This window comes from Callorhinus ursinus, unplaced genomic scaffold, assembly GCF_003265705.2.
Source record: "Callorhinus ursinus isolate GAN/ISIS: 27379988/994484 unplaced genomic scaffold, GSC_fseal_2.0 scaffold28, whole genome shotgun sequence".
Lineage (NCBI taxonomy): Eukaryota > Metazoa > Chordata > Mammalia > Carnivora > Otariidae > Callorhinus > Callorhinus ursinus.
The window spans coordinates 16,078,670-16,091,562 of NW_027397090.1; the positions used below are offsets into that span (position 1 = coordinate 16,078,670).

General features: G+C 37.6%; 1 long non-coding RNA gene across 2 annotated transcripts in view; it reads right to left on the reverse strand.

Moving 5' to 3' along the window:
• Nucleotides 1–12,375, reverse strand: part of LOC141370203 (uncharacterized) — a 106,924-nt gene extending 94,549 nt beyond the window's left edge. For both annotated transcript variants that reach the window (XR_012374059.1, XR_012374058.1), the window contains exons 1-2: nt 11,910–12,375; nt 11,304–11,351 (exon numbers count right to left, since the gene is read on the reverse strand). This is a non-coding gene — a long non-coding RNA (uncharacterized lncRNA). The remainder of the gene's footprint in view (nt 1–11,303; nt 11,352–11,909) is intronic.
• Nucleotides 12,376–12,893: the final 518 nt, after the last annotated feature.

Genomic DNA, 12,893 nt, shown 5'->3' on the forward strand with positions numbered 1-12,893 from the left:
GATCTATGTATCTGTTTTTGTGCCAATAAAATGCTGTCTTGGTGATCACGGCTTTGTAATAGGGCTTGAAATCAGGTGGCAACGTGATGCCCTCAGCTTTTTCTTTTTCAACATTCCTTTGGCAATTCAGAGTCTTTTCTGGTTCCATACGAATTTTAGGATTGTTTGTTCCAGCTCTTTGAAAAATGCCAATGGTATTTTAATTGGGACGGCATTGAAAGTGTAGATTGCTCTGGGCAGGATAGACATTTTTTTTTATTATTAACATATAATGTACTATGTGTTTTAGGGGTACAGGTCTGTGATTCATCAGTCTTACACAATTCACAGCGCTCACCATAGCACATACCCTCTCCAATGTCCATCACCCAGCCACCCCATCCCTCCCACCCCCCTCCCCCCCAGCAACCCTTAGTTTGTTTCCTGAGATTAAGGGTCTCTTATGGTTGTCTCCCTCTCTGATTTCGTCTTGTTTCATTTTTCCCTCCCTTCCCCTATGATTCTCTATCTTGTTTCTCAAATTCCTCATATCAGTGAGATCATATGATAACTGTCTTTCTCTGATAGACTTATTTCACTTAGCGTAATACCCTCTAGTTCCATCCACATCGTCGCAAATGGCAAGATTTCATTTTTTGATGGCTGCATAATATTCCATCATATATATACACCACATCTTCTTTATCCATTCATCTGTTGATGGACATCTAGGCTGTTTCCATAGTTTGGCTATTGTGGACAGTGCTGCTATAAACGTTGTGGTGCACATGCCCCTTCGGTTCACTACATTTGTATCTTTGGGGTAAATACCTAGTAGTGCAATTGCTGGGTCATAGGGTAGCTCTATTTTCAACTTTTTGAGGAACCTCCATACTGTTTTCCAGACTGGCTGCACCAGCTTGCATTTCCACAAACTTTCTCCACATAGGATAGACATTTTAACAATGTTTATTTTTCTGATCCATGAGCATGGGATGTTTTTCCATCTTTTTGTGTCTTCCTCAATTTCTTTCATAAGTGTTCTATAGTTTCTAGAGTATAGATCCTTTACCTCTTTGGTTAGGTTTATTCCTAGGTATCTTATGTTTTTTGTTGCTATTGCAAATGGAGTCGATTCCTTCATTTCTCTTTCTACAGTTACATTGTTAGTATATAGAAAAGCAACTAATTTCTGTGCATTGATTTTGTATCTTGCCACACTGCTGAATTGCACCGAATGGGAGAAGATATTTGCAAATGATATTACAGATAAAGGGCTGATATTCAAGATCTATAAAGAACTTCTCAAACTCAACACCCAAAAAACAAATAACCCAGTCAAAAAATGGGCAGAAGACATGAACAGACACTTCTCCAAAGAAGACATGCAAATGGCTAACAGACACATGAAAGAATGCTCAACACCACTAGCCATCAGGGAAATACAAATCAGAACCACAATGAGATATCACCTCAAACCAGTCAGAATGGCTAAAATTAACAAGTCAGGAAACAAAAGATGTTCACAAGGATGTGGAGAAAGGGGAACCCTCTTACACTGTTGGTGGGAATGCAAGCTGGTACAGTCACTCTGGAAAACAGTATGGAGCTTCCTCAAGATGTTAAAAATAGAGCTACCCTACGACCCAGCAATTGCACTACTGGGTATTTACCCCAAAGATACAGATGTAGTGAAAAGAAGGGGCACATGCACCCAGTGTTCATAGCAGTAATATCCACAATAGCCAAACAATGGAAGGAGATGCCCTTCAACAGACGAATGGATAAAGATTTGGTACATATACACAATGGAATATTATTCAGTCATCAGAAAGGATGAATACCCACCATTTGCATCAACATGGATGGAACTGGAGGGGATTATGCTAAGTGAAGTCAAGCAGAGAAAGACAATTATCATATGGTTTCACTCCTATGTGGAACATGAGCAATAGCTTGGAGGACCATAAGGGAAGGGAGGGAAATCTGAAGGGGGAGAAATCAGAGAAGGAGATGAACCATGAGAGACTATGGACCCTGAGAAACAAACTGAGGGTTTCAGAAGGGAGGAGCTGGCGGGGAGAGGTAAAAGGGTGATGGGCATTAAGGAGGGTACATGTTGTGATGAGTACTGGGTGTTACACACAACTAATTAATCACTGAACACTACATCAAAAACTAATGATGTATTACACAGTGGCTAACTGAACATAATAATAATTAAAAAAAGAAGATTAGTGAGGTACCTGATAGAGCTCAAAGTAATGGTCATTAGGATTCTCACTAAGGTCAGGAAAACAATGCATAAATAAAGTGAAAATTCCAAGCAAGAGATAGAAAATATGAGAAATTAACAGAAAAAGAGCTGAAGAATACAGTAACTGAACTAAAAACTTCAATAGAGGGGTTTAACAGTAGCCTAGATCAAGCAGAAGGATCAGTGAACTCAGTAACAGGGCAGTGGAATTCAACAATTAAGAAGCAGTACAGGAAAAAGAATGAAAAGGAACAAAAATAGCTTAAAGGAATTACAGGAAACCTTCAAGTAGACTATATTTGCATTATAGGGGGGTCCCAGAAGGAGAAGAAAACTGGAAAGGAGCAGAAAGCTTATTCAAAGAAATAATGTAATGGTAGTGGGTGAATCACTTATAAATCTACAACAAAGGTTAAAAGACGATAGTAATAACTATGACTATGCTAATTTGTTACTGATAAACAAAGTAAAAAGATGTAATGGTGACATCAAAAACATAATGTCGGGGTCAGAATAAGAATGCAGAGCTGAGGTATGCATTCAAAATTAATTGGTTATCAGCTTGAAACAGACTGTTATAAATGTAACATGTTTCACATAACCCTCATGGTAACCACAAGCAAAAACCTTTAGAAAACCAAAAGATAAATCAAAGCATACCACTACACCAAATCACCAAATCACAAGGATTGGACAAAGAGAAGAAAGGAACAAAGGAATTACCAAAAACCAGAAAACCAATGAACAAATGGCAACAGAAAGGACATAACTATAAATAATTATTTTAATATAAATGGACTAAATTCTCTAATCAAAAGAAAGTGACCAAATAGATTTTTTTTTTTTAAGGTTACAACTACGTGCCGCCTACAAAAGACTCACTTCAGCTTTAAGGACACATAGAATGAGAGTGAAGAGATGCAAAAAGATATTCCATGCCAATGGAATTAAAAAGCAAATAAGGATAGCTATACTTACAACAAACAAAACAAACTTTAAGACAAAGACTATAACAAGAAACAAAGAAGGCAATTATATAATGATAAGGGATCAATCCAACAACAGGATGTAACCTTTGTAAATATTTATGCCCAACATAGGAAGACCTAATATTATACAGAAATTAATAGATCTGAAGGTAGAAATAGACAGGGATAAAGTAATAGGTTGGGACTGCAATATACTACCTGCAACAATGGATAGATCATCCAGGAAGAAAATCAATAAGGAAGCATAAGACAAACTACATGTTATACCAAATGGAATTAACAGACATTTAGAAACATTCCATCTAAAAGCAGGAAAATACACATTCTTTTCGGGTGCACTTGGAAACATTCTCCAGGATACATCGTATGTTAGGCCACAAAACAAATCTTAATAAATTTAAGAAGACTGAAATCTAATCAAGCATCTTCTCTGACTACAATGGTATAAAAGTAGAAAAAAACTGCAATTACTCCACAGACAATGCACAAATATGTGGATATTAAACGACATGCTACCAACCAACCAATGGGTCAACGAAGAAATAAAATGAGAAATCAAAATATTTTTTGAGACAAATGAAAATGGAAATACAACATACTAAAACTTATGAGACATGGCAAAAGCTGTTTTAAGAGGGGAATTCATGGTGATAAATGCCTACATTAATAAACAAAGATTTCAAATAAGCAATCTTACTTTACACTTTAAGGTAATAAAAAAGACCAGAGTGGAAGTAAATGAAAGAGAAACTAAAAAGACAATAGAAAAGACCAAGGAAACTAAGAGCTAGTCTTTCCAAAGACAAACAAAATAGACAAACCTGTAGCTAGACTCACCAGGAAACTAAGAAAGAGGATGCAAATAAATAAACAAATTTAGAAATGAAAGAGGAGAGGGGTACCTAGGTGGCTCAGTCAGTTAAGTGTCAACTCTTGATTTTGGCTCAGGTCATGATATCAGGGTCCTAGGATGGAGCCCCACATCAGAATCTGTGCTTAGTGCGGAGTCTGCTTGAGGATTCTCTCTCTTCCTTGCCCTCTGCCCCTCCCCCCTGCTTACACACTCTCTCTCTAAAATAAATCAATAAATCTAAAAAAAAAAGAAACGAAAGAGGAGACATTACCACTGATAACACGAAATAATGCAAAGGTTCACAAGAGACTACTATAAACAATTATATACCAACAAACTGGATAATCTAGAAAATCTGAACAGACTGATTACTAGCAAGAAGACTGAATCAGTAATCAAAACCTCCCAATAAGCAAAAGCCCAGGACCAGATGGCTTCACTGCTGAATTCTACTAATCATTTAAGAAGAATACCAAACCATCTCAAACTCTTCCAAAAAATAACACGAGGAGGAAACACTGAAACTAATTTTATGAAGCCAGTATTCCTGATACCAAGACTGGACAAGGACACTCTAAGAAAATTACAGGCCAATATCCCTGATGAACACAGATGCAAAATTCTCCACAAAATTGGCAAACCTAGCTCTGTAATGCATTAAAAGGATCATATCCCATGATCAAGTGGAACTTATTTCAGGTATGCAAAGATGGCTCAACACCCACAAATCAATCCATGTGATACACCAGGGTAACAAAATGAATAAAAATCATATGATCATTTCAATAGATGCAGAAAAAGCACCTGACAAAATCCAATATCCATTCATGATAAAAACTCTCAACAAATTGGGTAGAAAGAGAATATACCTCAACATAATAAAGGTTATATATGACAAACCCATAGCTAACATCATACTCAATGAGGGAAAGTTGAAAACTTTGCCTCTGAGATCAGGAACAAAGCAAGGATGTCCCCTCTTGACATTTTTATTCAACATAGTACTGGAAGTCCTAGCAGAGCAATTAGGTAAGAAAAAGAAAAAGAAAAAAAAAAAGGAATCCAAATGGTAAAGGAAAAATTAAAACTGTTTCTATTTACAGGTGACATAATGTTAGATATAGAAAACTCTAAAGACTCCACTAAAACTGCCAGAACTAATAAATTCAGTAAAGTTGCAGTATGTAAAAATCAATATTCAAAAATCAATAGTTTCTCTACACCACAGTGAACCATAAGAAAGGGAAATTAATACAATCCCATTTATAATTCCATCAGAAAGAATAAAAATCTAGGAATAAATGTAACCAAGGAGGGAAAAGATCTATACAATAAAAATTATAAGACATTGGTGAAAGTAATTGAAGAGGACATGAATAAGTGGAAAGATATTCCATGCTCATGTACTGGGAAAATTAATATTGTTAAAAAGAATCCTAAAATTTGTATGGAACCACAAAAGATCCCAAGTAGTGCAAGCCAATCTTGTGAAAGAACAAAGCTGGAGACATCACACTCCCTGATTTCAAATGATATTACAAAGCTACAGTAATCAAAACAGTATGGTACTGGCATAAAAACAGGCACACTGACCAATGGAACAGAACAGAGAGCCCAAAAATAAATGAACAAATATGGCCAATTAATTTATGACAAAAGAGACAAGACTATACAGTGGTAAAAGGATAGTCACTTCAATTAAAGTGTTGGGAAAACTCGACAGCCACAGGCAAAAAATTAAACTGGACCACTTTCTTACACCATACACAAAAATCAAATCAAAGTGGATTAAACACTTGAATGTAAGACCTGCAGCCATAAAACTCCTAGTATAAAATGTAGAGTTAAGCTTTTGACATTGGTCTTGGTGATGACTTCTGGATTTATATCAAAGCACAAATAAACAAGGGGGCCTACATCAAACTAAAAAGCTTCTGTACTGCAAAAAAAAAAAAAAAAAAAATCACCAGAATGAAAAGGTAACCTTTTAAATGGGAAAAAATATTTGCAAATGAAAAACTCATATGGGGTTAATAACCAAAACTCTTTATATAAGAACTCATACAACTCAGTAGCAAAAAACCTCCATTCTGATAAAAAAAAATGGACAGAGGAACTGAATAGACATTTTTCCAAGGAAGAAATCTAAATGGGCTGCAGGTATATGAAAAGATGCTCTACACCACTAATCATCAGGGAAATGCGTATCAAAACCACAATGAGATACCATCTCACACCTGTTAGAACGGCTATCATATAAAAGACAAGAGACAACAAGTGTTGGTGAGGATATAGAGAAAGGAGAACCCTTGTCCACTGTGAGTGGGAAAGTAAACTGGTGCAGCTACTATGGAAAACAATATGGAAGTTACTCAAAAAATTAAATATAGAACTACCATATGACCCAGCAGTAGCTGGAGATATATATATATATATCTAAAGGAAGTGAAATAACTATTTCAAGGAGGAACCTGCACCCCCTATTCACTGCAGCATTATTTACAATAGCCAGGACATGTAAATAATGTAGGCATCCATCAATGGATAAGTGGATTTAAAAAAAAGGGGACATAATATATATATGTAATATACATAATACAAACATCATATATATATCTCATTTATATCATATGTATAATATATATGTATGTAATTATTCAGCCATAAAAAAGAAACAAATCCTGCCATTTACAACAACACAGATGGCCACTGAGGGCCTTGTACTAAGTAACATAAGTCACATATAGAAAGACAAACACTGGGGCACCTGGGTGGCTCAGATGGTTAAGCGTCTGCCTTCGGCTCAGGTCATCATCCCGGAGTCCTGGGATCGAGCCCTGCATCGGGCTCCCTGCTAGGCAGGGAGCCTGCTTCTCCCTCTGCCTCTGCCTCTCTCTCTCTCTGAGACTCTCATGAATAAATAAATAAAGCATTTAAAAAAAAAAAGACAAACACTGTACGATCTCACTTACATGTGAAAATCTAAAAAAGCCAAACTCATAGAAACAGAAAATAGACTGGTGTTGCCAGAGGCGGGGTGTGGGGGGTAGTGGTAACTGGGGGAATTGTGTGAAGGCAGTCAAAGGTACAAACTTCCAGGTACAAGATAAGTAAGTTCCGGGCATGTAACATACAGCATGGCGACTATAGTTAACAGGACTGCATGTATATTTGAAAGTTGCTAAGAGAATGAATTCTAAAAGTTTTCATCACAAGGAAGAAATTCTAACTATGTGAAGTGATGGATGTTAACTAAACTTACTGTGACAATCAATTCGCAATATATACCTATATGAAATCATTTTGGTGCATATCCTAAACTAACGCAATATCACATATCAATCATATCTTAGGACTGGTGGGGAAAGTGGAAAATACCTAAATAGGACTCAAAATTCAGAATTCATAAAAGAAAAGGCTGCTAAAGTTGATGACAATAATAATTAAATTTCTTTATGGCAAAGATAGAAATTATAAGCAGGGCCAAAATATAACATATTAGAGAAAAATTTGCAATCCACACCACAGGCAAAGGTGAATCTCAAAATATAAGGAATAGACCAAAATGCAAAATAGAATCAGGATAAAGAATATAGAATTCAAAGAAAGGGAGTGAAATGGACCCAAATCATAAAAAAAAAATGTTCATCAAACTAAACTGAGATGTAAAACAAAACAGGTTTTTATCCCATTGTCAAAAATCCTACCTTTGGTAGCACACTCTATTTGCAAAGCTACTCCTCAGTGCTAACTTAATACCATGGATTCTTACTTGAATCACTTGAATAGCTTCCTAAATTGTCACTGCTTCAACCAGTGCCCCACTAGAGTCAATTCTTAAACAGGAGCAACTGATTCTTCTAAAATGTAAAACAGATCATGTACTTTCATAGTTCCTAACCCACCTTATCACTAAATGAAAAGCTATAGTGTGTTCAGGGATTGAGAGGCTCAGTATGTTCCAATGTCAGTTCTGTTAGTTCTCTCCAAGTTGATCTATAGATCTCATATGATGACAGGCAAAAATCCCAGGAAACTTTTAGGAGATAGAATGATTCTAAAAGGAAAAGGATATGACCTAGAATATCCAAAGTAATTCTGAAGAGAACAAAGTTGAAGAACTCACATTACATTTCAAGATATGTAATTAATCAATTAATCAATTACATATTAATTAAAACAATAATCAAGACAGTGTGATAAAGGCAAAATGATACACAAAACAACAGAACAGAGTCCAGAAATAGAGGGACACATAGTCAAATGACTTCCAACAGAGATGCCGAAGCAATTCAATGGAGATAAAGTACCTTCTTCTTAACAAATGGTACTGGAAGTAATAAAGCTCCATAAGACAGGGGAAAAAAAAAACAAAAACTTTCCTTGAACAGCTACAACTTGTATCATAAACAAAATTAAAAATAAAAAAATCAGATAAAATATAAATCAGATAAAAAATCAGATAAAAAATTAAAGAAAAACTTAAAATGATCATAAATGTAAAATCCGTAACTATAAACTTTTAACAGATAACATAGGAATATATTTGTGACCCAGATTAGGCAAAGATACCTTAGATGGGACCAGAAAAAAAAAAAAAGAAAAGAAAAAACAAACAACCCATAAAGTCTGATATTTTGATAAATTTTAAATTGATCAATTAAAAATGTCTGTTCTTGGAAGACAGCATTAAACAAATGAAAAGATAAGTCATGGATTAGAATACATCCATAAAACATTCCCAATAAAGGACCTGTATCAGAATATCTAAACAACTCTCAAAATTTGGGAATAAGAAAAACTCAACGAGAAAAAACTGACAAAAGATTTGGTATTTCACCTTGGAGGAGGTACAGATGGCAAATACACAAACGAAATGATGTTCAACATCATCAGACATCAGATTAAACTAAAAACAAAATGAAATACCTGTACATACCTAGCGGAGTGGCTTAAATTGAAAAACAACACCACCACCAAAAAACAAAAAAACAAACCCAAAAAACAAAAACAAAAAAACCCAACACTGCTTCCTCATCCCAAACTGACAATACCAAATGCTGGCAAGGATTCAGAGCATCTAGAAATCTCAATGGCACGGCCACTCTGAAAAACAGTATGGCAGCATCTTATGATGTTAAACATGCACTTATTACAAAACCCAGTATCCCACATGCTCCCTTAATCATTTTCTCAAGAGGAATGAAGATTCGTGTCCATACAAAAGACTGAAGAATGAACACTTACTGTGGCTTTATTCACAAAGCCAAAAGGTGGGAACAACACAGATGTCCATCAACTGGTAAATGGATTAACAAATTGTGATAGATCCAATCATTGGAAAACAGGACACACTATGGAAAGATGCAACAGCATGGATGGGTCTCCACTGTGTTATGTGGGTGAAAAGCGTGATAGCCTTCAATTCCGCACATGATCTGCACTCTTTTACCTCTTCAGTCATGGCGCAGCCACCCTGGCCTACTGCTGTTCTTGCTGGTTGTAGACCTCTGGTCCACGCTGCCCCAGAGCACTTGCACTGGCAGCTCGCTTGGCTTCCAGTGTTCTTCTGTAGATACCCAAAAGTCTTCCTTCCTCACAACTGTCAAATGTTTTTTCAAGTATTTTCTCAGAGAAATCTATCTGATCAACTTATTTAAAATTAAAACTGGTCCTCACAACATGTCCCTTATTTTATTTCTTCTATATCAATTATCAAAACACAAAGTCTTTTAAGTTTACGACTTCCCATCACCTGAATGTAAGCTACATGAGGGCACACATCTTTGTCAGCTGTTTACACAGTAACTACCATAGCGCAGGCGGCACTGTAGGTGCTCAATATACCAATTTTTAAAAATTAAATTAAATTTTATTTAAATTCAATTAACATATAGTATATTATTAGTTTCAGATGTAGCGTTTGGTGACTCATCAGTTGCATATAACACCCAGGGCTCATTCCATCACATGCCCTCCTTAATGCCCATCCCCCAGTTACCCCATCTCCCCAGCCACATCCCCTCCAGCAACCCTCAGTTTATTTCCTAGAGTTAAGAGTCTCTTATGGTCTGTCTCCCTCTCTGGTTTCATCTTATTTTATTTCCCCTCCTTTCCCTATGATCCTTTGATTTGTTTCTTAAATTCCACATATGAGTAAAACCATATAATTGTCTTTTTCTGATTGACTTATTTCACTTTGCCTAATATACTCTAGTTCCATCCATGTTGTTGCAAATGGCAAGATTTCAATTTTCTGATGGCTGAGTAATATTCCATTGTAGATATTATATACCACGTCTTCTTTATCCATTCATCTGTCGATGGGCAACGGGGCTCTTTCTGTACTTTGGCTGTTGTGGACGTTGCTGCTATCAATATACCAATTCTGAATAAACGCTTCACATGCAGCAAAACAAATATAACCACCACTATGGAGACAATTCTACAGTACTTAACAAAATGAAGCAGCATTTAACCTCTGACCATTTTAGCCTATAGTTTCACCCATACAAACATATAAAATTATCAACCACCCAAATGTCTCTTTCAATAGAAGGCTGGCTAAATAATCACTATTTTACATAATGGAATACTATGCAGCTATATAAAAAATGAAGATGTTTTTTAATTATCAATATGGAAAAATGTCCAAATTATATTTACGAAAAAAACAAACTATAAAGCAAGAATATATGGTACGCATAACTGTTGGTTCCAACGAAAATAGTAGAGGACATCATATAGATAGGAACAGGTATGCTAGCAGGAGTAGGGCTTCTCAGTATGTATCCTGGGCCATATGAATACACTATCCAAAATTTAAAAAAAATTCACAGCTGGATATGCAGAAGCAGAAGGACCAAAACACTGGGCATATGTTCCCTTAACTCACAGGACACTGTCAACATAAAATCTGAGCCCACCCTCAGACCTTGAAATTCTAGTTCCACATTTGGGCCAACTAGAACATAACTTTTGCATGTTTATGACTAAACAACATCTTAGCAAACTGTCATAGGAAGGACTCTATTTATACTGATAAAGGGTGCCTACTCGCATCCTAACATTAAAAATCAGGATTAATGGTAAACAGTGTAAAACAGTGTAAAAAAGTAAAGCTTAACTTGATCTAAATCTATTTCTACTTTTCTGAATGTATGGACTCTTTATAAACTTCTTATATCCATCCTAATACAAAGTGAGGAATGAGTAAAATGCTCACCTGAGATGTGTTCATTTTCTGCACTTCTTGGGAGATTTTAAGACTCAGCTGGGTGGAAAGAAAGAGGAGGGAGTCAAGAGATCTGGCATGCCTCACAGCTCCTACATCCGGTTCCACAAAGTCTTAGCATCCCAGATGGGGCGCAGGCTCCCTACAGGGATAGGGCGTTTGGGCCCTTGAAAAGACATGGAATGACCATGCAGAGCCAACAAAAACTGTCCACATGAGTCCCTGAAGTGATTACGGGGACATAAACCTGCAGGTTACTACACCTTTTTTTTTTTAATCAACTTAAAAAAAATAATAGAAAAAACAACAACAAATGATTCGAGTATAGGAAAGGACAAAGCACTGCTCTTTCATTAAAATTAACATAGAAAAAAGACTCAGGCTCCATCTTTATCCACTGTTCTAGGAATATCATTTTACTCCTTGCGTTAGAGAACTCAGAGAGCAAAGTAAACGGGACAGGACAGTGGACACCCTGCTGGCCCTCTCAGACTCTAATATCTCACTAATCTGAGACTTAGATTTCCCACAGGGACAAAGCGTGTGCTGCTACGTGGACTCGGCACCAAGCTACAGGCTTCACAGGTGACCCCTTACCTAACTCAGAGAAGCGCCAAGAAGCAGACCTTATTATTATCCTCATTTCCAGAAGAGTGACTCTTTCCCCGGTTACAGGTGGCGGACTTGAAATTTACCTGGTCTTTGCGGCTCCCCCACTCGGGCTCCACCGCAGACCAGCTTCCCTCGCTTTCCAGCACGTTAGCTGTCAACGTTAGGAACGCGCTTTCCCCTCCCGCTGCGGGGAAGGGTTTTCCCCGGTTGAGCTGCCCGCAGGGTCGGGCTCACGGTCCCGGCACAGCCTACCCCGCACAGAGCACCTGCTTCTGACCGGGCTCAGCTCCACCTGCCCACGCTGATCGCGGGCCTGGCGCGCGTCCCGGGCTCGGGGAGTCCCCATCGCCCTAGCTGCTCCCAGGTGTTACTCAGCGCCCCCGCACAAGCCCAGTCCTCCACGCTGGCTCCCCACACGCGCTGGGCCCCGCCACTCAGCGCTCTCGCTCCACGTGCGCACCTCCTCCTCGGACGGAGATCAGAGAGGAAGAGGCGGGGCTGGGACAGCACATGCGCAGAAGAAAGCCAGAGGACCAGTGTCCGGAGTGCTGCGCGGTGATCCCTCTGGAGTCGACTACATTTCCCATTGTCTTCTGCGCTCGCTTCTTGACTTCGCGGTATTTTCCGCTTTTTGAGACATTTGGTAAAATATTGTCGGTGACCATCTTTCTGCCCACGTTCTTTTAGTGCCCCCAGATGTTCTAGTTTTAATGTGACCTTTACAATCCAATGCTATGCTTGCCCCTCGATCAGATCCCGACTGAAAAGACAGCAGCTACCACAGACTATGGAGATAATTTGGGAAATTTAAATATGGGCTGGGAATTAGGAATATTAAGGAACACACGATTACTCTTGTTTGGTGTGAAACTAATATGGGAATCACATAGGAAATATAGTAATTTACTTAACGGCACAAATAGTTAAGTATTTAAGATTGAAATTATACATTTGTAAATTGGCTTTACC